Genomic DNA, 26,701 nt, shown 5'->3' with positions numbered 1-26,701 from the left:
TAAACCCTGTTCCTAGTAGCAGATTATATCTATTGGCAGTGCAGTTTTATGAAGTCTCAGTGTCTTTATATTTATGGAAATAAAAATACCTATGTGTCCTTCCAAATTGGTCTGATCTTTCAGAAACCTACTTTCACATATGTTGGATTTACAAAAAACAAACAAACAAAACAACAACAACCTCAAACTCCACCCACATTATATATTGTAATTGTCTCAACAGGGGGTTATAAAGATTTTGCCAAAAAGTTTGCCTGTCTTTTCCATAGCTGCCATAATACTTATAGAAGGGACCATTAGAACTTCAGTAAAAAAAATATATTTCAAAGAGTGAAGAATTTCAGCTGTCTTGCAGAGCTCTTTAATCATGCTGGCATTTTGATAATGGCGTTATTATAAATGGTCTTCTAGTTATTGTGAATCACCCAGACATGGAGATTAAGGTGGCTTATAAGTTTAATAAACATTATAGTTGATTGCACAGTCAGCCAGATATTTAGACAGGATTTGGAATTTTTGTCTACCTCTTGTGTCCTTCCTAAAAACTTTTCATGTTTCTCACATTGCAACATAAATTTGAAGTACAGGTAGTCCTCAGCTTTTAATGGCAATTGGGACAGAATTTCTATCATTAAGTGATGTAGTCATAAAGCATGACTACCTCTCTTAGAGAGATCCATCCTGAAGCTCCCTGGTGCCATTGTTAATTGAATCCCATGGTTATTAAACAGGGCAATTTCCTGCTGGCTTCTCACAACCAAAGTGAGTGAAGAAGTCAGCAGGAAGTTGCAAGTCCCAGGCCAGCAGGCAGGTAAGTGGCCCTTGGTGAGTGTGAAAAGGAGCAAGAAGATGTATTGGGGAGGCTGTGAGTATTCAGGTATTTTGTCTCAAGCCATGCTCTCATAATCATGCACAGCGGTGTGCAAACTTTGTTAGGAAGCTAGAGGAAGAACAAGTTAAAGAAACTATGATTGCTTGGGGGAGGAATTTTGGATATGGGATTGACTTAGAGAAATGGCAGAAATTATGGTCGCAAAATTATAAAATGACAATGTCTACAGCTTATAAAGAAAATTGTATAAGATGTTTTACAGGTGGCATTTCCCCCCGACAAGGATAGCAAGAATGTTTAAGAACAAATCGGAAAAATGTTGGAAATGTCATCAGATACCTGGTTCATATTACCATATGTGGTGGACTTGTGAGGACGCTAGAAAATACTGGACTAAAATCCGCATGTGGTTGGAAAAAATGACAAAGAAACATAGATTTGAAACCGGAGCTTTTCTTATTGGGAATCCTACCAGATGTATATAGTAAAGATTTGAAATATTTGATTGTAAATGTATTAACTGCGGCTAGGATTGTATTTGCAAAAAATTGGAAAAATGAGAAAATTCCATTGCAGGAAGAAATTATTAAGAAAATATTGGAATGTGCTGAGATGAGTAGATTGACATTTGAAATTAGAGAGCAAGAAGATAAACAATTTTATACAATTTGGGACCTTTTCTATCAATGGTTGGACGATGAAATACAAAAATAGAATATTTAGAATGTTAGGTAATAAGGAATATTATTGACTTTTTTTTTCTTTTTTCTTTTGCTATTTGACATTACATTTATAAAGTGTTTTTTTTTTTAGGATAGAATTGGTATGATTATATGATTTGTTATAGAATAAATTACTTAAATTATAGTTATCTCATAAGGCATGAATGAATAAAAGTATAGTCAAATGATTTTTTTTTTAATAATGATATGAGGATATATAAGTTTGGATTGATAATAAGAGTTATTATGTAATGTAATTGTAATTGTGACTACGAAATGAATGCACAAAACTGATGAACCAACCGACTCACTGTTTGTATATAAATACGGATGAGAGCTGATGCTTTTATGTTTTGTTTGTTTTGTTTGTTTGTTAAAAAACCAATAAAATTGTTTTCAAAAGAGAGGCAGTATCAGGGAGGCTGTGCAACAATGCAATGAAGGTCTGAGAGAGAGTGCGTGGTGCTGCACTTGCTGGGGAGGGTGCACAAGGGTGCATGAGAGTGCACATGTGGGAGAGGGTACATGAATGGGAGAGACTTACCTCAGCAATATATGACCTTCCTTGCTAGCTTCCTCATTGACTTTCTGGGGAACCCAGCAAGGAAGGTTGAAAATGGTAATCACGTAAGTTCCTACCAGTTGCCAGGCATCCAGATCACGTCATTATGGGGCTCTGGGAAGGCCGCAACTTTGAGGATCAAAGTTGTAACTACATTCAGCATGCTGAATGACTGTAGCTTTATACAGTCTAGATTTTTTTTGTCTTTCAAAAGTTCTCTTTCAAATTATAACAATGTATATTTCAGTCCTTTCAGTCACGTATTCTCCTTGTTCCATCAGTATATTGTGCCCAACATTCTTAGCCTATTTATCATACACTCTATTATAAATTGTTTTCTGTGACGATCTTCTCGGAGAAGTTGGAATATCAGACAGCATAGAAGTGTAACTGACTCAAGCTGATCCCCTTCCAGTGATATCTGATCCAATTTATTCTTACTTCAACTAGATTTCCAGACTGAGTTTTTTCCTGAGTTCTAGCCCTTTTTCAATCGAAATTCTTATACACAGTCTTCTGAAAGTTGCTAAATCTAAATCTACAAATGGTACATTCTTAAATTTACAAAGAAAAACAACCCGTATCTACCTCCCTACCCCAGTATTGAAAAATCCACTAAATCATACATGGGGGAAAAAAATGGGAAAGCATTTTAGTAGAAGATAACTTGTAGTTATCTATTGCAACTTTCTGCAATAAAAGCTGAGAACAGGAGGTCCCTTATAGAAGTTACTGAGAACAAATGGACACAGTTATCAGTAAATATTATCTATCAATACTTAATTATCATCATACTCTCTTGTTTCTGGAAGTTTCTCGATGAGGCAATATGGAGAGCCCTATCTTACAATTGTGTGTAGGAGAAAATAATATTTCTTAGTCCTTTTTTTCTTCTCCTATCCCTCTTTATTCATCATTTATTGGCCACTATAGATTTATTACCCTAAATAACTGGCAGGTGGTGTTTTTATAGTCACTAATGAGGTCCCAGCAGTGTTTAACAATAACAGGACATTATTCCTTCCAAATAAATTATGTGTTTCTCTCCCTCAATATCCATCTTGCCAACAGTTTTGATGAATTTTTAGAAGGCCAAAATATACTTTATTATCTCAAACTTCCATGACTTACAGTATTATATTGTATCAGTCATATAATATAAAGACCTGTTAAAGTGTAACATTCTCACCATTAACTTTCACACATTACCATCTGTAGCAGTTTCATCTGGTTTTTCTCCCCGAGTAATACAGAAAAAGAACAGGGTGTAAATAATATCAGTTGGCTACTTGAATATTCTGCTTTCTTTCCAAAACTCAGAGGTTTTTTTTAAAAGATACAATTATCAGATTTCGGCAGTAAATGGTCATAATGTAGTTTCAGGCCATATACTGGATCATATATGTGAAGGCATGATCCCACCTGACTCCTAAAAGTGATAACATGGGATTTCCTGCTATCACTCTAAATGTATACTGTAAAATGGACCCTGAAAAATCTGTCCTTGATGGGCCATTTGATCTTGATTGAATTAACACATGTGGTACCATTAATTCGACTTCCTGAAATTCAGGTTAGTTTTAAAGGAATTTATATCAGTCTGTTTCTAAACTATAATGAAAGCATGAGAAAAGGGGAGGTTGATTCTAAGTACAAACTGTATTAAGGCATTTGAATATTTGCGGGGGCGGGGGATGGATGGCAAATAAATCTAGGAACAATTGTGTTTGGAATATTGGGTTGATTTGATTTAATTAACAAAGAAAAGGCAATGTTTTAAGTCCTATTCAATCTAAAGACTGAAATGTATAGACAATTTGGCCCATGACATGTCTCAGCAATCTTATGTCAGCCATGCTGATTTTATTTATATATTGTTGAAGTGAACAGTTAGAGGCATATTCTGGAACCAGATCATAAAACTCAGTAAAATATTACTTTGCCCTTCAGATGCAGAAGTAATATTGTAGGGCTGTCTAAAGGAGACCTCAAAATCATATTAAGCATTTTGCCCGTGGTAAATTGGGTAAAGCTGCGTGATGTGAGGGTGCCAAATATTTTGGAACACTATCAAAGAATACAGCCAATACAGTATATCACAGAAGTGAGTACACCCCCTCACATTTTGTAAATACTGAAGAAACGACACTTGGCTATAATGTAAAGTAGTGAGTATACAGCTTATATACACAGACAAAAACCAGGAAAAGCACCAGACCCAGACAAGATAACTCCTTCTTGCTTAAAAGCTTGTGCTGATCAACTGGCTCCCATCTTCACCCACATCTTTAATAAATCACTAGAGATGTGCTATGTTCCTTCTTGCTTCAAATGCTCTACTATCATCCCAGTGCAAAAGAAACCTTTTATCAAGGAACTGACTGACTTCAGACTAGTTGCTCTAACATCTATAGTTATGAAGACCTTTGAAAGGCTAATACTGGCCTACCTGAAAACCATCCTTCAGCACCAGAGCAACTAGGCACAAGGACAGTTTTCCCCCAAATGTGATCACTCTGCTAAACAACTAATTCCCATAATACTGTCAAACTATTTAGTAAGACTATATTACTATTCTTCTTCTCATCCTTCCTATTATTTATCTCTTCCAACTTATAACTAGTCATGTTGCTTGTATCTTTAGAATTTATATTGTTTTATTTGTTCCCTAGTATGATTTGATTGCTTATTAGTAACTTATGACTATTACTAAGTAGTATTGTATCTTATGATTCTTGATGAATGTATTTTATTTTTTTTCTTTATGTATGCTGAAAGCTTATGCACCAAAGGCAAATTCCTTGTGTGTCCATTCACACTTGGCCAATAAAGAATTCTATTCTATTCTATTCTATTCTATTCTATTCTATTCTATTCTATTCTATTCTATTCTATTCTATTCTATTCTATTCTATTCTATTCTATTCTATTCCATTCTATAACAGTGTAAATGTGTTATCCCCTCAAAATAATGAACACACAGCCATTAATGTTCAAACTGTTGGCAACAAAAGTGAGTACATCCCTAAGTGATAATGTCCAAATGGTGTCAATATTTATGTGGCCACCACATAAAATTCCAGCACTGCCTTAATCCTCTTGGGCATAGAGTTCACCAGAGCTTCACAGGTTGCCACTGGAGTCCTCTCCCACTCCTCTGTGATGATGTCAAGGAGCTGGTGGATGTTACAGACTTTGCGTACCTCCACCTTCCATTTCAGGATGCCCCACAGATGCTCAATAGGGTTTAGGTCTGGAGATATGCTTGGCCAGTCCATCACCTTTACCCTCAGCTTCTTTAGGAAGGCAGTGGCCATTTTGAAGGTGTTGTTATCATGTTGGAATACTGTCCTATGGCCCAGTCTCTGAAGGAGGGAATCATGCTATGCTTCAGTATGCCAAAGTACATGTTGGCATTCATGGTTCCCTCAATGAACTGTAGCTCCCCAGTGCCGGTAGCACTCTTGCAGCCCCAGACCATGACATTCCCAAACAAGACATCATGCAAGACACACTTGTCTTTATACTCCTCATTTGGTTACCATCTGAACCAAATAAGTTTATCTTGGTTTCATCAGACCACAGGACCTGGTTCCAGAAATCCATGTCCTAAGTATGCTTGTCTGCAGCAAACCGTTTGCGGGCTTTTTTTGTGCATCATCTTTAGAAGAGGCTTTCTTCTGGGATGACAGCCCTGCAGACCAATTTGATGCAGCGTGTGGTGTATGGTCTGAGCACTGACAGGCTGATCCCCTACCCCATCAATCTCTGCAGCAATACCAGTAGCACTCCTATGGCTATTTCCCAAAGCCAACCTCTGGATATGATGCGGAGCACAGGCACTCAACTTCTTTGGTCGACCATGGCGAGGCCTGTTCTGAGTGGAACCTGTCCTGTTAAACCGCTGTATCAGAGCTGGTATTCAGCAGGTTCTTTTTTTTTTTTAGTAATTTTTTTATTAATTTTCAATAAACAAACATACACAAACAAAACACAAAACATGAAAACATAAAACTTCTTTTTGGAAAGTGGCTTAGTCCCGGGTTACATCTTTTTGTACAGACATAAATCAAATTCATGCTCACTTTATATACCATTTCATATCTTATTTACCATTCTACATTTTCTATATAGCTTCTCCCCTCTTTCCACTCTCTTAATTCTATTTTATTTATTTCATCTCAATTTAAATCATTATACTTGTATCTTTTGTCTGTTCTATTTCAATTATCTATTATCTTTTCTCATTAACACGAAGTTTCTCCTGTAATCACTGATCGAAGTATGATGCCTTTATATCTTTCCCCTAAATTTAACACTTAAAATAATATATAATTTTCATTCTGATTCTGCTTAGTACATTCTAAAGCTGTCTACTATATTTTAAAATAGAAAAATAAGTTTATAATATAATTAAAACAATAATCCATAGCAAATTAAACTCTATCATTAAATCTTAAGCATTTTACACATTCCTTTTAATATTTTATCCCATTTTATAATCATATAATGTTCCAGTTTTCTAACATTATTTCAAATACAAATACAACAATACAGTCTTATGTACTTTTGCAGAATCTCTTTTTTAATTATATTTTTACCCATTCTCTCTGAATAAATCCTGTTTCTTTACATCTTGTTTCAAACCTTTGTAACTTCTCTTCCCTTTTTCCCTTCCTTTCTTCTCCAATCTAGCCTTTTTACCCACACACACACCCGTCTCTTGATCCCCACCCTCTTAATCTCTGACCAGTTCTGGAGAACCGGTATTGGAAATTTTGAGTAGTTCAGAGAACCAGTAGTGGAAATTTTGAGTAGTTTGGAATACCACCTCTGACTGGCCCCACCCCCATCTCTTTTCTGCCTCTCGAGTCCCAGCTGATCAGCTGGGTCTTCTTTTGTTGCCCTGCGCAGGAGAACGGAGCTGGAAAGCAGGTTATTGGGGTGGGGAGGGAGGATTTTGCAGTAATCTTCCTCCTGGAGTGAGGAGGGAATGGGTTTTTTTCAGTATTCTTCCTCTGCCATGCCCACCAAGCCACACCCACCAAGCCACACCCACAGAACCGGTAGTAAAAATATTTGAATCCCACCACTGCACTGTATGGTCTTGGCCACTGTACTGCAGCTCAGTTTCTGGGTCTTGGCAGTCTTCTTATAGCCTAGGCCATCTTTACATAGAGTAACAATTTGTTTTTATATTTACAAAATGTGAGGAGGTGTACTCACTTCTGTGATATACTGTAGCTTTGGGGAAAGGATGTGCATTTAAATTGATGCACTCTTGAATTTATGGGGGAAAAAAGACTTAAAAAGTTAAATTCAATAGTGGGGTTTATGAAACAATACACTGAAGTGATTAATATGTTTGTGCTGATTATCATTGTGGTCTTTTCATTCACACAGTACATAATATAAACTGAAAAACCGAGAGATTGGAATACCTTCGAATTCCCATGTGCTTCTATAGTTCAGTTGTGCTTAGTACTGCACACATAATTCTGCCAAGAAAGAGAGAAAGTAAGAGAGGGAGAGAGAGGGAGAGAGAAATTCATAGCCCAAATCTAGCATGCTAAGAGTGTATGTTGAATGGATCATGGGTGTAACATCTGGCATGTAGTAATGCAGGCATTTAATTGCTTCAGTATGCACTTGGCTCTCAGTTCAACTCACATTTACCAAGTTTTGACAGCTTTGGAATGGCACAACAAAGCTCAATTCAGTTGCAAGCTGGGTGTGTGCAGAAAGCAATTACATTTTTACTCCAAAATGTGTCAAACTGCAGGGAACTCCTACAAAATATTCAACGCACCATATTAGCTCCCCTGAAGTTAAAGAACTTGCAGAGATGGCTGAATTGACCGCCGTGATTAGCAAAAAGACTATATCTACTTTTAGGCTAACAGGAAACCCTTTATAGACTTTTTGCCTGAAAGGAAGATGCACTCTTAACTTGTGGTTTTGATGAATATTGGGAAAAATTGGATAATAGAAAAAAAGTGAGCTTTTTATAGTCATAGAATAAGAGATCATTTTTGTACTCATACTACAAAATACAGAGGGAATTGGAAATTTCTGTCTCCTTTTATCTTTTTTTTTTTACAATTTTGTCTATTTTCGTTTCTTTCACTTTTTGTTTTCTTTATTCTTTATAAATTTGTGTTAGTTTTTATGTTTTCTTTTAAACACAAAGCCATTCTTTTAAACATCTGTGTATACACACACACACACACACACACAAATACTTATACATATATCTCATACCATTTTATTATAGGAAATCAATCTTTAAAATTCAGTTGAAATAGTTAAATTAATTGGAATCCATAATGTTGCAATTAATTGCACTTCACAATATTTTAAATTTTAGACTAATGGGTATTAATTACACTGTCATACTAGATGCTGGATACTTTGAACGTTGAAATAGGTCAACGAGTTAAGTGAATTTGTAACCTTGCACAATTTTGTTGTGTCCAGAATACATTTGAAGAGGATGAATTGTCTTGGTTAAATGAGGATTTTTTGTTGTTGTTGTTGTTGTAATTGAAGCATCGCAGACTTCCTTCCTCTGTCATATTTGCACAGCAATTTCAGTTCTTTCCAATCTTTCCAGAAACTAAAGGGGCAGCTGAAATACTGCTCTTCTTTTTCTTTTGGTTTCTAGGTTAATGTCTATCAGTATGTTTCACTGCTGACTAATTTATGACGATCTTCCTCTGATAAACACAGAGTTTCCATTCTTTATTCCCATGGCAAATTTGATGCTGGATGTAAGAGAAAGTGTGATAGAGCTGTGAGGAAAAACAGACCTTCCCATTCATTACACTAGTTTATAGCAGACAGTAGATTTCACTGTGTTTTATCCCGCATTCTTTAAAGACAAATTGTTTTCAGCCAAGCATTTAATAATAAAAGGAACAGACATGACATTTCTAGGGAAGTTGTCTCTGACCCCACAATCAAATGTCCACACAAATATACTAATATTTTGATTAAGGAAGACAATGGATAGTTTTAACAATTCTCCCTCTCCTTCTTTCTTTATTGAAATGGAAAAAGGTGCTCTTTGAATGAATACCCTAATTCTTGATAAGCTCATGTCCCTATACTCTCTGTTATTTCCTGTTTTATCAACTGTGTGTTCAGAGTAATCACTACCACTGGTGCCATCCACTATGCCACAATTTAGCTTAGATGATGGCATTCATCACAGGGTGTTATCTTTCCATTCTGCTGTGGCACAGAGTGTTGTGCCAACCCTGCAGTTCCTTTTTCTATGTTCTGCAGCCCCTCCTAAACTAAACACCAACATTTCTCCTGAGGCTTTAACATAGAATTGCAAAGGCAATACATTTCATTTATCCAGTAATATCTACAGTAGCTGCAAATGCATGATTGCATTGTTGATCTCTCTTTTTCCACGCAAAAATGGAAGCCAATAAATTGGGGGGTGGGGGGGAGAAGAGGGAGGAGGGATTGTTGTGCCATGATACAATTTTTCTTCTATTTTTCTACAATTTTTCTACAATTATTTTTTCTACAATTTTTCTGCATTTCTGTCTATAAAAGTCATATAAAAGTCAGACCTGCATTGGATTACCAGAAAATGAGACCATTATTTCACAGAAAAAGCGAGGCGATAGATACTAGTTAAATAAAGTTAGGCTGCTAATGCTTTGAAAAATCAATGAATCAATTCTGTATCGCAGCACATGTTGCTTTATGCTTGTGATAGAGGCTGAAAATTAGAGAGGCTGTTTTAATTAATGCTCTTGTGTGAGGCCCAGATCGCTTATTCACCATCATTTTCAAAACACGTACAGTCCTAGTATAGATATGGTTACCCATATCTGAAGGGGGAAAGATGACTGAGGGGATGCTCATGTCATATCCACTGACAACCTCATAAAGTTTTGTCTTTTCCTTGGCCAGCATAGCTGCCTCTGCGCAATCTCAAGAAGACTGTTTTTCATTTATGCAAGTGCCAACAGGTGTGATCCATATGCCCATGTGTGCCCCAAATCACCTTTTCCTCTTCAAATCTGAATTGCTGCAAAGCCCTGTAAAATATACTTTATTTTGGAATGTGTTAGATTGATTTATATTTGTTGTTTTCAAATGAATTCTTTTCAATTCAAATTGTTGGGGACTGTGTTGTTTTGTCCCCTAACTGTATTTTAAAAAACAGGAAAGAAAAGTAACGATAGAGTATCGAACTCATTTATCTAACTGTAATATAAATGCCTCTGTGCATGTGTCCATGGATCTGTCTCAGAGGCATTATGTATACACACACAGAATGCCCTTGTCACACATGATCAGCTTCCAAACCTTAACTGGTGACAGTGTGGAAATGAAAGGATTAAAAACAGATGCTTAAAATGATCTGTCAATGAAGTAGATATTCCAAGATGTCTCATTTATCTCATGAGACATGTACTGTGGTGTGGTCATATGATAATTCCAAGAAATGCCACAAAGCATAAGACTTCTTGCAAGGAGTCCCATGAACATGAGTATAGAGGTCAGGATTTGGTGTGGGGGAAATGCTACAACACTATTGCAGCTCGGGAATTATGGTGAGTTCAAAGAAAAAAACCCCAAAGAATTGCAACAGAGAATGAATAAAGAATGACATTGTAAGGAACTAAAAGTGAATTCAGTTCAGTCCCCAATTCTATTAGGGACTAATAGTTTGGTCTATGTGCTACATATGTATATTGCAAGCATATCTTCCTTTTCATCTCCAAAGTTCAGAGTAGATAGTTCACATGGGAAAACATGTTCATCCATATGTAATACAAAAACTATGAAGAACACCGGCCATCTATCTCTGACATAAATTCTCAGTAGGATTCATTTTTATCCTGAAAGCAATTGATACACCTGCTTTGAGGAGAGCTCATATATGTGATGGTCTTGAATTGCTTGAATAAATAATAAACACCTGAATCCAGATGCAGTTAAATGGTTGCCAATCCACACAATGTATTCCTCTAGCCCATTCCCATAGTCTTCGCTTTAAACATATGCAGCAAACCATGTATACATTTGAATTATATTGTTCAGCTTTAATAAGGTAAGTTCTGACACTGATGAAACAGGACTGAAATTAAGTTTATTCATTGATGGGACAAACGTGTCTTCTAAGGGGAAAAATCACCTGCATTTAGGAAATTAAAATTCATTTCACACTGACATCATGTACCTAGCTGTTCATTCTTGTTTCTGCTGGCAAAGTATTCTGGCATCCGTGTCAGGGCTACACCCATCGCTTCATTATACTGTACCTTTTGTTATTGTTAAGTTGACCTTCTTGCATCTGACTGATTACTAGCACTTTTCCTTCTTCCTGGAAGGGTGGAGTGAATTCATTATTTCCTTTACCTCCTCCCTCTTCTTCTTCTACCCATCAAGTCCTGAAGCACGGTCACCCTGCTGGGAAGAAAGGGAAAGGATAATTTAAGAGCCAAAATATAGTTTTGCATGATTCACTTGTGACATGAGTAAATAATGAAACTGGGCAAAACTTTTGAAGGAAGTGTTTAGCTGCAGGCTATACAATCAGTTGCACATGGTTTTACTTTGTACTTGTGGACAGAACTTTATAAATGTGTGAGGGTGGTTTTTTTTTTTTTTTTTTTGCAAAGGGTCTAGGCGAAGACTTTAAAAAAAATATCGCTTGAGAAAAACAAAGCTATCCCAGTCATTATTCTGAACACTTAGTCAATACTTTCTGAAGCATGTGATGATGATTCAGGTTAACTTAACATGAAATATAGTTTAGAAGATTATGAATATTTGGATTAAAAATCATTAAGCATTCCACATACATTTAAAATGTTTCCATTTATGTCAAAACAAAATTATAATTTGCGGATGACTTTTGGAGGGAATCAGTTCTTTCCTGACGTCTCGGGTGTTAGAGTCACTTGGTCAGCTAATGACTAAGATGGGAAACAATCAGGAAGTCATTGAGCTTAGGCAAGTCTCTATTCTCAGCTGCTGTCCACCTATATAAAGATTTATAACAATACTGATGGATGTTTCAAGACTACATTATTCCTACAGGAGCCAAAATGATTGCCTTCAACAGATTGTGAAGATTTAAACAGACATGTAAGCTCACTCAATGCCTTTGTTCTGACTGGTTATTATACCACTGAGAAGAACTCCAGCAGAGTCCATTGGCTGTTGCTGTCAGTCTCACAGCTTCGATGGATCAAATTATTGCATGTAAAAATAAATTAAACCTGTGCTGGGTTTCGTATTTTGCTGCAATGTTCAACCAAACGTATAAGGTAACACTGGGACTTTATTAAGAAGGCCCTAAGGTGAACTGGTTCTGGGGGGATAAGTGGAGGAACAATGAGAGATGGGTAAAGAAAATACATCAGATTTTCATTTTCTGCTGGTGTGTTTTTTGGAAGTAGAATTTTCAAAAAGAGGCCAAAGCTCAGCTTCTGAGAAAAGGTTGTTATTGTACAGGCAGTCCTTGACTTACGGCCACAATTGAGCCCAAAGGTTCCATTGCTAAGCGAGACATTTGTTCAATGAATTTTGCTCCATTTTATAACCTTCCTTGCCACAGTTGTTAAGTGAACCCTTGCACTTGTTAAATTAGTAACAGGGTTGTTGAGTGAATCTGGCTTCCCCGTTGACTTTACTTTGTCAGAAGATCCCAAAAGGTGATCACAGAGCACTGCAGCGGTCATAAATATGAGTCAGTTGCCAAATGTTGTCTGAATTTGTCTGTGGCCGTGGGAATGCTGCAATGGTCGTAAGTGTGAAAAACGGTCATAACTCACTTTTTTCAGTGCCTTGTAACTTTGAATGGTCACTAAACAAACTGGTATAAGTCAAGGACCTGTACTGAAATGTTATTACTCTGCTGACAGGCAAAATGCGGCAGCAGCAGAGATTAAGGCAATTGTACTTCAGGGAGAAAAATGTCATCTAGAAATGAAATCGAGGTGTAGGAAATTACAGTACATAACTATGAAAACCGAGAGGAGAAAACTTCCTGCTTAGAAAAAGCCCAGCCTTGTTCACATTTATTAGCAGGAGGGGGAAAAAAAACCCAGAATGAGATGATATATCAGGCTGGAAGTTAGTAGGGCAAGGAAAAAGAATTAAAGGAGCAATTCCCTTTTGTGAGTTGTTCCAGCAAATATTTCAGTAGGCGGAATGTGCCATGTATATACAGCACATATTTCAATATATTAAGAAAACATTGAGACTCTGGTTCTAAGCTGCTATTAAAAGGGTATATCTTTTTTTTGCTTCCCCCCTCCTTATTGCCTTCATCTCATTTTAAAGATGCCTTCAGATCCACTACAAAACGGCTCTCCACAGGACTGATGGCACTGGGCAATGGTGCAACGTGCCACCGGCTGAGAAAACAAATTTGAAAAAGACAGCGTATGTTCGAGTTAATAAACCTGAATCAAACAAAAATCCCTGCAGCTCTGACTCACCTTTGACTCACCTCCTGTTCTTGGAATCCTCTGGAGAATCGTGGTGCTGTGTGATAGCATAGAAGCCATTGGATCTGGAATAAAGGAAGGTTGGAAAGAGAGAGAGAGAGAGAGAGAGAGGGAGAGGGAGAGAGGGAGGTGTACAATGCTCCATTTCTGATTTATAAAAACAATGAAAACCAGAAACATAACAAAATGGAACAGAACTGATACTGTGTAGAGAGGGAGAGAAGACCCAAGCCTATAATATTCTTTGTGTGCAGCTGCAAGCTATATATCTATTAATGTCCCATCTGGAACGGAAGCAAAGATATAAATATAGCCGCTTTTACTCACTGTACTGAGAAGATGAAATGAAAGAAAATATAAAATGTCAGAGAAACACAGAGTTAGAAGTCAGCCACCCAACTTCTGAAGGTTTTTTTTTTAAGTAAAAGTAAAAAAATATTACTTCTATAGCATTTTTTATGTTTTCATCCATAATATTCAGAGCTTGGGTGGGTGGCTGGGACTAAATTTCATCAACACTGTAGAATATTTAAAACACAGACTTCTGAACTTTTATCAGTATAGAGAATTTTATAATCTTATGCAAACTTGAGGACATTAATTTGGAAAGAATAATAATTTTTAAAACTGAATCTCCCTTCTCTTGCAAAGTAGCATCACAATGAGAGCAAAATTTAGCACTAATATTATACATCAGGAGGCAATAACCATCAATTATATGCCTGCTAGATTCAGGCTCTTAAAATGTTACATGCATGCAAAAGTTACATGGTTTATATTCCAGTTTTCATAAGATTGGTTGCTAACTGATTAAAATAAATAAAAAAATATATTGATTGCTGTTTCAAAAGCCAGAAACAGAAAACAAGTTCCTTAACCATGAAAGTTTATATTGTATTAATTGGATAAATTTTGAGAGATTTTTGTTCTTGTTTAAGCTTCCAACTTATATAGCGGAAAATAAGTAAAGGAATATTCTTAAATCTATCCATAGCAATGAAAATCCTCATCATGTTTAAGTGTTCAGATTATCACATATCACGGTTAAAGAATATTTCTAACATCAGTTCAGGGGGAAAAACCACATCTGTATAAAATTATTTTATAATGTATTATACAAATAAAGTGGTAAAGCGTTCGAATCTCAGATCGAATTCCTGAATACTAATATCTATTGGATACAACACAGAAGTGAAAAGAGTACGTTGTTCTCTGGGCGTAAACTTTTATTCAAGTTTTTCTGCAAAGGCCGCTAATGCGCCTAAAATATTTTAATTTTCTCTCTCTTGAAGTGATAAAAGGCAAGGAATTGCTACAGCCTGAACAATTGTATCACTAGCAGAACAGAAGCGTTTACATCTTGAAGTAATCACTGCATTTTATAACAAAAATCCATGTTTTTACAGTTTATGAGACTAGCAAGCATAATACAATGAAGATAATAGATCTGCTGTTCTCAGATTTCCTTCCTATTTTTTAACACACCAAATGCAACAGCACCCTCTAAAGTCTGTTTTAGACAAAATACTATCTTAGGATATTTTTATCTTTTTGTTAATAGAGTGACTAAGTAGAAGAACCATATATCATTCTAATTAAGGCCAGCTACTAGCTGTTTAAGAATATTAATTGACAGAGTAGTGTGGAAAATGATTAAAATGTTGAATGCTTAACTAGGATTTTCCTCTCTAAAACAAACTCTAATTGAACAATTAAAATGCTAAGCAGCTATAGTAGTTTGTTCAGAATAAAAATCATCTTTGCATGCACCTATTTTACAGAATCCCAGAAAGAAAATTTGAATTTGATGGATATGGAATTTTGAGTTATAAACAGTTCTTAAATAGGTTGCTGGCAGATGAGCCATGTGTGAAAGAATAAGAAAAGAATATCTACTTTTATATGACCAAGCTTTCTCCCTTTTCTTTCTATTTCTATTCTTTTCTATTATCACTTTGGAAAACCTTATTTCTGAGGGGTCCTTGATGCTCTCTGAACTTGGTTGTTTTCTTGCAGATGTTTCATTATCCAAACTAAGTACCATCATCAGTGCACCAGTGAAATGCCTGCACCAAAGGCACATCATTTAACCAGAGGTGGTATTCAGCAGGTTCTGACCAGTTCTGGAGAACCGGTAGCAGAAATTTTGAGTAGTTCAGAGAACCGGAAAATACCACCTCTGACTGGAGATTTTATAGTATCCTTCCCCTACCACACCCACCAAACTACACCCACAGAACCGATAATAAAAAAATTTGAATCCCACCACTGATTTTACCCTGAACTACAAATATTCTCCTTTATCAGAATCCTACTTTTGTGCTCCTATGCTTCCTCTCCAGAATTATAACGAGAACCATATTTCATGTGTCATAACAAAAATATGTGTTTTTTCAAGTCAATACAAGTAAGACATGATTTCAAATAAATCCACCACCTATCTTTATAATTATCCCTGGCACATGTTATATCATTGTGGATTATGCCATATGTTTATAAGACTGGAGCACTGGAACTTCTATTATAGTAACAATTTATTTTATTTTTTAATTTTTTTTATTTTATTTGGTTTGGCTTACAAGATAATAGGTATAAGTAAAAACATAGTTATGAATACATGGATACATATAAGAAAAATAAAAGAAACAATAGGACAGGGACGGTAGGCACTTTGGTGCGCTTATGCACACCCCCTACAGACCTCTTAGGAAAGGGGTGAGGTCAATAGTAGAAAGTCTATGGTTAAAGTTTTTGGGGTTTGGGGAAAAAACCACAGAGTCAGGTAGAATATTCCAGACATTGATCACTCTGTTGCAGAAGTCGTATTTCCTGCAATCAAGTTTGGTGCGGTTAACTTTGAGTTTGTATCTATTGTGTGCTCTTGTGTTGTTATGGTTGAAGCTGAAGTATTCATTGACAGGTAGGACATAGCAATGTATGATTTTATATACTATACTTAGATCGGACTGAAGGTGGCATAGTTCTAGGTTTTCTAGGTCTAGAATGTCAAGTCTGGTGGCATAAGGTATTCTGCAACGAGTAGAGGAGTGGAGAACTCTTCTTGTGAAATATTTCTGGACTTTCCCAACTGTGTTAATATCAGATACGTAATGTGGGTTCCAGACTGATGAGCTGTATTCGAGTATTGGTCTAGCAAATGTTTTGCATGCTCTAGGTAGTAGTGTAATATTACCAGAGAAAAAGCTACATAAGGTTAGGTTAACAACTCTTAATGCCTTTTTGGCTATGTAGTTATAGTGGGCTCTAGAACTTAGATCATTAGAGATGAGTACTCCAAGGTCCTTTACAGAGCTCGGATCATCAACAAGGTCTTGACTATTCAGCCTGTATTTTATTTTCTGATTTTTTTTGCCAATATGTAAGACAGAGCATTTATTTGTTGAGATTTGAAGTTGCCATTTGTTTGACCATTCTGATACATAGTCGAGGTCTTTTTGAAGGGTAGCAGTATTGTCTGTGGTGTTGAATAGCTTTACATCATCAGCGAAGAGAATGCAGTTGCTCTTAATATGATCACAGAGGTCATTTATGTAGAGTATGAAGAGAGTTGGTCCTAGAACATTGCCTTGGGGGACACCACTGTTGACAAGTACAGAATTTGACAGGACGTTCCCAATTTTGACCATTTGTTGTCTGTTTGACAGGAATGCTTCTATCCAGTTATGTAGATGTCCAGAGATACCATAAGATTTTAGTTTTAGAAGTTTGTTGTGTACCACTGAATCAAAGGCTTTACATAAGTCTATGTAGCTTGCGTCTATTGCTTTGCCCTGATCCAGTTGTGTAGTCCATATGTTTTTGCAGTGTAAAGAGTTGCAGATTGCAGGATAGTTTTTTTTCTCAAACCAAATTATTTATGAGAGTTGATTGTTTGTCTCTAAGTGGAGGATAATGGATTGGTTAATAATTGATTCCATGAGTATCTTTCCCAGGAAATACCTGGAACCAGTATATAATTCAAATGTTCTATCAAAATTCTTATCCGTTATAGGCTTTTGTCATCTAGGCTGCAATTTTATATATACTTATCTCAAAATGTGGACCTTTGAAGCTGATATCTGAGCAGATGTGTATAGAATAGGTGCTGATTTAAAATTCAGCCTAAGCAATCCACAGCATTTGAGCTGCCTGTCAACAAAGAGTTCTGTCTATTTACTATGAGTTAGCTGGCAGAAAGTAGCAATACTTTTATTGTTGGTAGCAGTGGTAGGATTCACATTTCCTTACTACCAGTTCTGTGGACGTGGCTTGGTGGGCATGGCAGGGGAAGGATACTGCAAAATTTCCATTCCCACCCCACTCCAGGGGAAGGATACTGCAAAATTGTATTCCCTCCCCACCCCACTAACCTGCTTTCCAGCTCCGTTCTCCTGTGCAGGGCAACAAAAGAAGACACAGCTGATCAGCTGGGACTCAGGAGGCAGAGAATAGGTGGGGGTAGGGCCAGTTAGAGGTGGTATTTGCCGGTTCTCTGAACTTCTCAAAATTTCTGCTACCGGTTCTCCAGAACTGGTCAGAATCTGCTGAATACCACCTCTGGTTGGTAGAACCTAGAAGTAGTTGTGCTGTCCAGACAGTTTAGAGTTAATGGGATTTGGGATAGCTAGTTAGAACTTGTGAGCTGTCCCCTTAATGGAATGCATCATGGTAAATGTAATTAAGGTATCCTGGGAAATGTAGTCCATGTCATGTGGCCACATCTGTAACCCTGGTTGGTCACTGAATTGACCCTTGGTGGGTTGGGGGATGTTTCTTCACTCTTGCTTGAAGCCACCATACCATGTAGTCATTTCAATCATCATGGGGTTGAGACTTTATTATCTTCCTACACCACAGTTCAGATATGCAAAGGATTGGACATTAAGAAGAACCTCATCATAAATGTGAGTTGACAGGATGCCTGATGAACCAATAAAATAGTGTGGATGCTTTGTGGAGTTTATCTATCTGCCTTTGTACAGTATTTGGGCAGTATTTGTACAGGACAGGCAGAATAGTAGGAAGATATTATTCTGGATTCCTGGATAAAGATAAAGTAAAAAGATAAAGACAAAGATATTTTGAAGCCAGGTGTAAATGTGCATGCTATTCCTTTGTTCCTCAAACCTAGCATCATGTCGGCAGGAAGGGGCAAATTAACCCCCCTTTTCTCTTCAGCGAAAGAAGTGCTGTGTTTCAGTTTACAACCCTAATTCAGAAAGAACCAATTTGTAAAACAAAGGGAGGGGCAAGAATTCCCCCCCTTCTCCTTTTATGCAAGAGACTTTCAAACATCCTATTCTCTGGCTTAATCTGCATCTTCCCATTGTTGGCCAAAGTAATGAAACAGTTTGAGTGCGACTTGAAAATGTTTCCTCTGTTCAAGTTTTAAAACCTGCGTAACTTTGTTCGATCTTTCTTGGGCCCTCTGACAAAGAAATTGCATTTCTCCAGCTCAGAGGCAATAAGAGAAGCCTCTCCAGCTATTTTTACAACACTCTGGCCATTTTATTGGGGGTCGTGATTCATTACTGACAGACCATCTTCAAAGCAAAGAAGCCCATTCCTCCCTCCCAAGACACAAGGCTAATTCAAGCAGCGTTTTAAAAAGGAACAATTTCTCTTTCTGCTCAAAAACTTAAAATTTCTTCATGTTCCCCTATCTTTACTAAACAATTTTGAAAAATATAACACTGCAAGCAACCTTTGGAGCGTTGTATTTGTTTGATGAATTTCTCTTCCAGCGAGGAAACAATAAATCCCTCTGGGGTTCACACCCCCTCCCAGACTTAATCAAAGCACCCCACAGCACCATCTGGTGGTCTAGGAGAAATTTCCCAGATAATTCAAAGACTTGTCTGCCAATTTTTATAAGAACTACAGGGAGTTTCCCAAATTTAACCAATGAAAAATCCTCTTTTAAAAAAATTATTGTGGCAACATTAAGCAACTTAATGCAAGGTTCCAGTACTACTTACAGTCTAACCTGTGCTTAGCAATAGTGTCTTCCAGACCTAGCAAGCAACACTAACAGGTAACCCTGCGTTTTGCTCTCAAATCTCCAGACTCAGCAACGCCTCCTTTTGTGCCAATTTGTGTAGCAAGCAACACTAACAGGCAAACCTGTGTTTTGCTCTTACATCTTCAGACTCAGCAACGACGCCTCCCTTTGTGCCCATTTGTGATTCAAGTAACACTAACAGGCAAACCTGCATTTTGCTCTCACGTCTTCAGACTCAGTAATGACACCTCCCTTTGTGCCCATTTGTGTAGCAAGCAACACTAACAGGCAACCCTGTGTTTTGCTCTCATATCTTCAGACTCAGCAACGTCTCCTTTTGTGCCCATTGGTGTAGCAAGCATGCAATGCACCCTAAAAGCAGCCGTATTGTGCAGCGCTACCTACGTGCTCAAGTACTAAATTTTCCAAAATTCCCCTTTGCCAATTTGAAGCATGGCAACTTCTTCAGCCATGACAGATCTCCCTGAAGTACCCGAGGACTCAAACCCTCCACCCACCCTAGATGTAAATGTGAAGCCTGGTTCCCAAAACCCTCATCTGGACATCCAAACTGCCAAAGACATGGCGATACCTCAGAAAGCCACCATTCTAAGAAAGCCTCCTCCCTCCATCCCAAACCGGCTAATTGCAAGCAGGTTTCAGTGTCTCGCATCAATTCTCTGCTGCCAGCTCTCACCATCCTTCCAGAGCATCCTCCCATCATAGCAGCACACCTAAGGCCTCCAAAGCTGCAAGTTATGCTGACCGGGCTGCAGAAGCTGAAGTAGAAGCTGCTGTAGCAGATGCAAATCTACGTGCCACAGAGGAGGTAGCACAGCAGAAGGTGGCAGTAGCAGCTCAACAAGCAGAAATGGCCGAGGCCTAGGCCAAACAACAGGCAGACTTGGCCAAAGTTCAGGCCAAATTGGAGTTGGCTGAATGGCAAAGAGATTGCAACAAAAATGGCACAGGTCGCAGCATGGCGGAAGATGGCTGACAATGCCTCCTTCAACTTTAACTTCGAAGACTTGGGAGAAGAGAGCCCAGATACACAGGTCAAGGCCTACGTGGATGAGCAGCACTCACTACAAAATGAGCAGATGGAACCACCTCAGTTGCCTAGCAGTCTCCCACAACCAGGGAAGCACAGGGATGAATCTCAACCACAGACTCTACATGTCAGTTATGTAACTGACGTTGTAACCTAAAATTCGAGATTCACTTCCCACCAACAGCAAACCTTCCCCAACTGATGTTATATGTACTAGGGTCCAAGATTCTCTCCCCAGAATCAGCAACCCTACTCCAATGTCTCATGGCCTGCCGGGCGAGCAAATTAGCCCACCAGTGATTACGACGACTTCTCAACAAGTAGACATGCAACCGACGACACCTGCTACACTCAATCCACAGGCACTACCATTCCAGCCACAACCTCCACACTACCCAAGCTCACAGGCACAACAAGATAACCGCAGCCAGCCTACACAGCAGCGTGAAGCTCCACCATCATCTCTGGAATGGCAGGACGACATCCTCTGTAAGCACTGGGAGGAACATTATGACCCGTCATTGACATACAACCCGAACCCACCCTCTACATCAATGCCCCTTACCCAATCCACCTTTACAGATTATGCAGACTACTGGAGAGAGTTGGCCATCAGGAGAGGAAAGCTAGATTTGGCCGCCAATGGGGTATACAAATTCTCTGATGAGCCAGGCGGTGAATATCTCCTCTGGAAGAAAATTTTCCTGTGCATCATTCAGGATGCACGCCTGAAACCCAATGAAGTATTCATACACTTGATAGCATGGCTAGGGCTGTGGTCTGCCAAAGCAACGAAGGCACTTTATGCCTCCCACTTAGACGACCCAGACGCTGCCCTATGGTTGGCATGAAAAAGACTTGACGAACTGTACAGCACTCCCACAGCAGTAGAATCAATGCTCTTGAACAGCCTCCACAGATTTTGTAAAATTCCTATTGACAGGCCTCACCTGGTCGTGGAACTCTCTAATATACTTATACAACTGAAAGCAGCACAACGGGATCCCCGGTTACCGGGATTCACTTGTCTTGACCACATCGACATGCAAAACAAAATCGTTCAAAAACTCCCACAGGTGCTAATTGAACAATGGCTCCAGTTGTCTGATGCCTTCATGGCCAAAGGTAGCCCCAACTATATATCCTTTACCATTCTCGAAGAATTTGTGGCCCACCAGGCAACAGTGTGCAATGCCCCCAGGGCCTGCAGACTCAGGAAGCTGTTAGTCCTCCCAATGAAAAAAGATACAACAGCAAATATATACTGTCCACAGACCCTACGCCCACTGCAAGGGGAGAACCCTTCATGGTTGTCCATAAAACCAAGAACAACTCCTCATCCATACATAGTTCAGGAGAGAACTCATCAGATACAACCCAATTTAGATCTCCGACTCCAAAGAGAAGCCAGTTTTGTCCTCTGCACCACACTCAACATTCGCTGAACAAGTGCCAGGGATTTGCAGAGAAATCCCTCACCAAAAGAAAGAGTTGATAAAAGAGCTCCAATTCTGCAACAAGTGTTGCGAATCCAAACATTCGCCCAGATCCTGCACAGCCAAAGCGCAATGTCATATCTGCAAAAGTGACATGCACCTGACATGCATCCAGACACCGATCCACCACTGCAGACATCTCGTAGCCCTCCTTTGAACAAGGAGCCCCAACGTGCTACAGAAGCACACCCAGAGCCAGTGGTGAGTATCAATTGCATAGTGATGTGCAATGGCACACCAGCTCCTCACTCATGTCATCAGATCTGCTTAGCCAAAGTCTACCCAAATGTATGCCCAGAAGAAGCAGTGAAGATGTGTGTAATACTGGATCCTCAGAGCGATCTCTCACTAGCCAGGTCCGCATTCTTAGACCTCTTTGATGTTCAGAAGGAAGAAGTGCACTTCACAATATCAACATGCACCGCACCAAGATGCACGGTGGGGAGGGAAGCTACTGGACTCTGTATAGAGTCATTAGATGAAAGTTCCCAGTTCCTACTGCCGCCTGTGTTGGAATGGAATGGGATACCAGATGACCACAGCCATATTGCAACACCAGAGGTAGCTAGCAACATACCTCACCTGAAGCATATGGCTCATCTATTTCCCGCCCTAGATCCTGAAGCCAAGATTTTGCTCTTGCTGGGATTCAATGCCCCTGATGCCTTAGCTCACACTGAAGTAATCAGAGGCCTGAGATACTCACCTTTGCCTTCAAGACAGACCTGGGTTGGGGAATCTCAGGAATTGTCAGTGTCAATTGGATACAGGCCCCAACCCAGGCAGATGCCTTAGCACCATCCATTCTGACAGACTTCCAATGCCCTTTAACACCATCAAAAACAAGAATGCCGTTCCATCCTAAAAGGCTGCCGGCAACCAGTAGATTTCGCTAGGGCACCCTAAACAGCTGCCAGCAGCTACCAGATGTCCACTAAGACACTCTACATGGACATATGCCTCCGCAACACCCTTTCCAACAGCTTCCCGATGTCCTCTGACATCGTGGAAGCAAGAGTACCGGTCCAACCCTAAAAGGCCACCAGAAGCGACCACCAGACTTTCACCATTGCCACCAAGACTACCTGTCCACCCTAAAAGACAGCCAGAGGTGACCATAAGACTTGCACCAAGAAGCTCCACACCTGACTGGTCACCGACGCTGTGTTGCTGCAGAGAAAGGCTGAACTTGAAGATTGAACCTCAAGCTTTGCATGTTTTACTTTGTTTGATGTTTTATTGCTATTTACTGTTTCTCTTAGTTATATAGCTAACTGTTTACTTTAGTTATCTATAGTAGGTATCTGCTATTCAGTTAGTATTACTCTTTACTATTTATCTTAGTTAATTGCTCTTTACTTAGTTAGTGGAATTTACAATTCCAGGCGGGGAGTGTGCTGTCCAGACAGTTTAGCGTTAATGGGATTTGGGATAGTTAGTTAGGACTTGTGAGCTGTCCCCTTAAGGGAATGCATCATGGTAAATGTAGTTAAGGTATCCTGGGAAATGTAGTCCATGTCATGTGGCCACATCTGTAACCCTGATTGGTCACTGAATTGACCCTTGGTGGGTTGGGGGATGTTTCTTCACTCTTGCCTGAAGCCACCATACCATGTAGTCATTTCAATCATCATGGGGTTGAGACTTTATTATCTTCCTACACCACAGTTCAGATATGCAAAGGATTGGACATTAAGAAGTAAACAATGTCTCGTAGTAGACATTGAAGAAGAAAATATACTCAGGAAGACATTGTGTTTAAAGCCTACCTTCTGGTTGCCACATTTTGTACCAATTAGAGGCTTTAATCATTTTTCAAAGGCAGGCCCACTTATTGTCTTGCATAGTACCGTATTTCCCCATGTATAAACGCCCTTTTTCCAAAATTTTCGAGCCCAAAAGTAGGGGGTGGCATATACAAAGCAGGTACACTTTTATACGTGAAAAATGCATAAAATAATAAAGTAGGAATAAACTGTTTTCCAGCAGTATGCTATACTTTTGTAAAAATTGTACGTGATGATACGATTACGAGTGCGAGTACGCGATAGAAATGCATACGCTAGGCATCGGCCTGAATGCTTCGTTCCTACTCTCGTTCCGATGCGTAGATTGCTAGCGTCGCCCTCACTGCTTTCGGCGTCATGACCGAAGTTGTAGATCTACACATCGAATTTTGTTTCTTTGTAAATTTTCTTTCTTCATAACTTGTTTCTCTAATAAAATATTTTTTCAAAACTTCACAGTCCAAAAATTGGGGGTGGCTTATACAAAGGGTGCTTATACATGGGGAAATACGGTAATTAAATTTGCATGTGATTAAGTTGCTTAATTATGGCCATCGCTATCATGTCAAACCAAGTATCACAATGAAAAAGGCCCATTTCTATCTCTTCACAAATAATACAACTTGGAGAAATTTTGTGCTTTAATCAGAGAGGGGTTGACTATTTTATTTATCTATAATATTTCAGATTAAAGCTAATATTCACCCAGTGGTAAGATTTATTAAATGCAATATTAATTACTTCTGAACAATTATCCAAAGCATATGATAACTGTTCAAAATGTGCAGGCTGTAATAGAACCATTAAAAAAGCTCATGATCTTTTTCTGCATTACATTTTATAACGTAACTTTATTTTAAATAATGACTTTATCTCTGACTGTCACTGGAAAAGAAAGAAACATTGAGGCTGTTGATCATTTTTGCCGTTTCTCTTTGTCCTGATGCATCATTTCTACCCATATGTATTTTTTCATTAAACTCTACTCTTGAAAAAACAACAATAAGAATCACTCTGCTAATTGAATGTGAACTCAGTTCTTTGTTTCATGAGAAAATTCATTTATTGAAAAAAGTGATTACATGGCCTCACTGCCTACGCTTTTGAGGTCTTCGCTATTTTTGGTTTATTCCAATTCCGTTTTTCCCTTTCAGCTAGCATTTTGTTAGCAAAACCTCAGCAGTAAATTCACATGCACTGTGTGAGCAGGCAGCTGCGGAAATTGATTAATTAGATAAATAAATGCTACATTTTTGTCTTGAGGTACATCCTGGATATATCTTAAGAGTAAAATATTCTTATTTACTGCTCAGAATGTTTACCTTTTTTCTCTGCAGCATTGCACCTTTCATTTCATAGGGTTTTTATTTTACTTATAATTTATGTGTTTGAAAAATGGAACATTATGATTCAGTATTAATTTTCTGAAGGTGAGGAATATGTTAGATACTCACTGAACAGGTGTAAGAAACAGAACACATCAAGAAGTCTCTTTGAGGCTTCAGCAGAGGTGGTATTCAGCCACTTCTGACCGGTTCTGGAGAACCGCTAGAAGAAATTTTGAGCAGAGAACCGGCAAATACCACCTCTGAGTGGCCCCGCCCCCATCTATTCTCTGCCTCCAGAGTCCCAGCTGATTGGCTGGGTCTTCTTTTGCTGCCCTGCACAGGAGAACAGAGCTGGAAAGCAGGTTAGTGGGGTTGGGAGGTAATGGGTGTTGTGATTGGAAGGATCGGTCCTGTTGGGAGTTTTGACTCTGATGACTGTTAGATCGTGGATTGACGTCAGAACCAGGAAACGTTAATCTGAAGGGCAAGCCAGTTAATTAGCACGTTGCCTTAATGGGTATAAAAGGACACAGCTGAGCTGGTGCATTTCGCCAGGAACAAAATGACTATTTTGAATGAGGACGTTACAGCCAAGAGCTCTCTGTTTGTTTGAATTTCGAAGGGGAGTCCTAACAGTTTCTGCCAGTCGTTATCTTGTTATTTCCTTCAGTTTGATTTGATTGTGAAATGGCTGCTTTATGTTTGTTCGTTTGAATTTCCAAGAGGAGACATAACAAATGGGGATTTTACAGTATCCTTCCCCTGCCATGCCCACCAAGCCATGCCACAGCCACTAAGCCACACCACAGCCACCAAGCCATGCCCACAGAACCAGTAGTAAAAAAATTTGAATACCACCACTGGGCTGCAGAGCCACAGAGGCCCCATAGAAGTAAATGCCTTTGATCATAATGAGACTCCTTTGAAGTAAGCATATATCTGATTCTAAATGTCTAATAGTGCAACAGCAGGAACAGGATGCTGGCTTAACATGCAGCAGTATCCTGCATTCTCCAAAATAAGGCTTTCCATGCATAAGATGAGTATTGCTATTTGGTATTTGGTGCTCCCCCAGACTGAGAGAATCTACGCCAACTGAAATCTGGAAGTTCAGTTCTATCAGTCTGATTGTCTTCCTCCTTGGGTTTTCTTTACCAGATTACTTCACAGGGCATCTGTGTGAAGCATTCACATTCTTGAAGGGGGGAATTGCCAATACTCAACACTTCAAAACTCTCAAAGGGTTTGGCTGGAATGCTGCTTTTCAGCGGGGTTACACACTGAGTCTTTCTCAAAATACGGTCTAATTTTTATTACTATAAAAGGACTGCTTTCCCCTCTTTCAATCCATGAATACTAGTTGGCTTAGATTTTTCTTCTTTTTTTTACAAGCACAGAAATCTGTTCTAAAAGGGACCCTGGAAATGGAAACTACA

The 26,701-nt window shown here is 38.7% G+C and overlaps 1 long non-coding RNA gene across 2 annotated transcripts in view; it reads right to left on the bottom strand.

Moving 5' to 3' along the window:
* Positions 1-8,371: 8,371 nt before the first annotated feature.
* The window catches only part of LOC148126321 (uncharacterized), a 38,881-nt gene continuing 20,551 nt past the window's right edge, over positions 8,372-26,701 (bottom strand). The window contains exons 2-4 of one of the 2 annotated variants that reach the window (XR_015742601.1): positions 13,594-13,667; positions 11,407-11,554; positions 8,372-8,880 (exon numbers count right to left, since the gene is read on the bottom strand). This is a non-coding gene — a long non-coding RNA (uncharacterized LOC148126321). Of the gene's footprint in view, positions 8,881-11,406; positions 11,555-13,593; positions 13,784-26,701 lie in introns of those variants that run through there. The other variant, XR_015742600.1, reaches the window with a different exon arrangement.

This window comes from Pseudonaja textilis, chromosome 3 (assembly GCF_049901715.1).
Source record: "Pseudonaja textilis isolate UNSWEBS1 chromosome 3, rPseTex1.2, whole genome shotgun sequence".
In the NCBI taxonomy this organism is placed as follows: Eukaryota; Metazoa; Chordata; class Lepidosauria; order Squamata; family Elapidae; genus Pseudonaja; species Pseudonaja textilis.
This window is presented reverse-complemented; position numbering and strand designations above follow the sequence as displayed.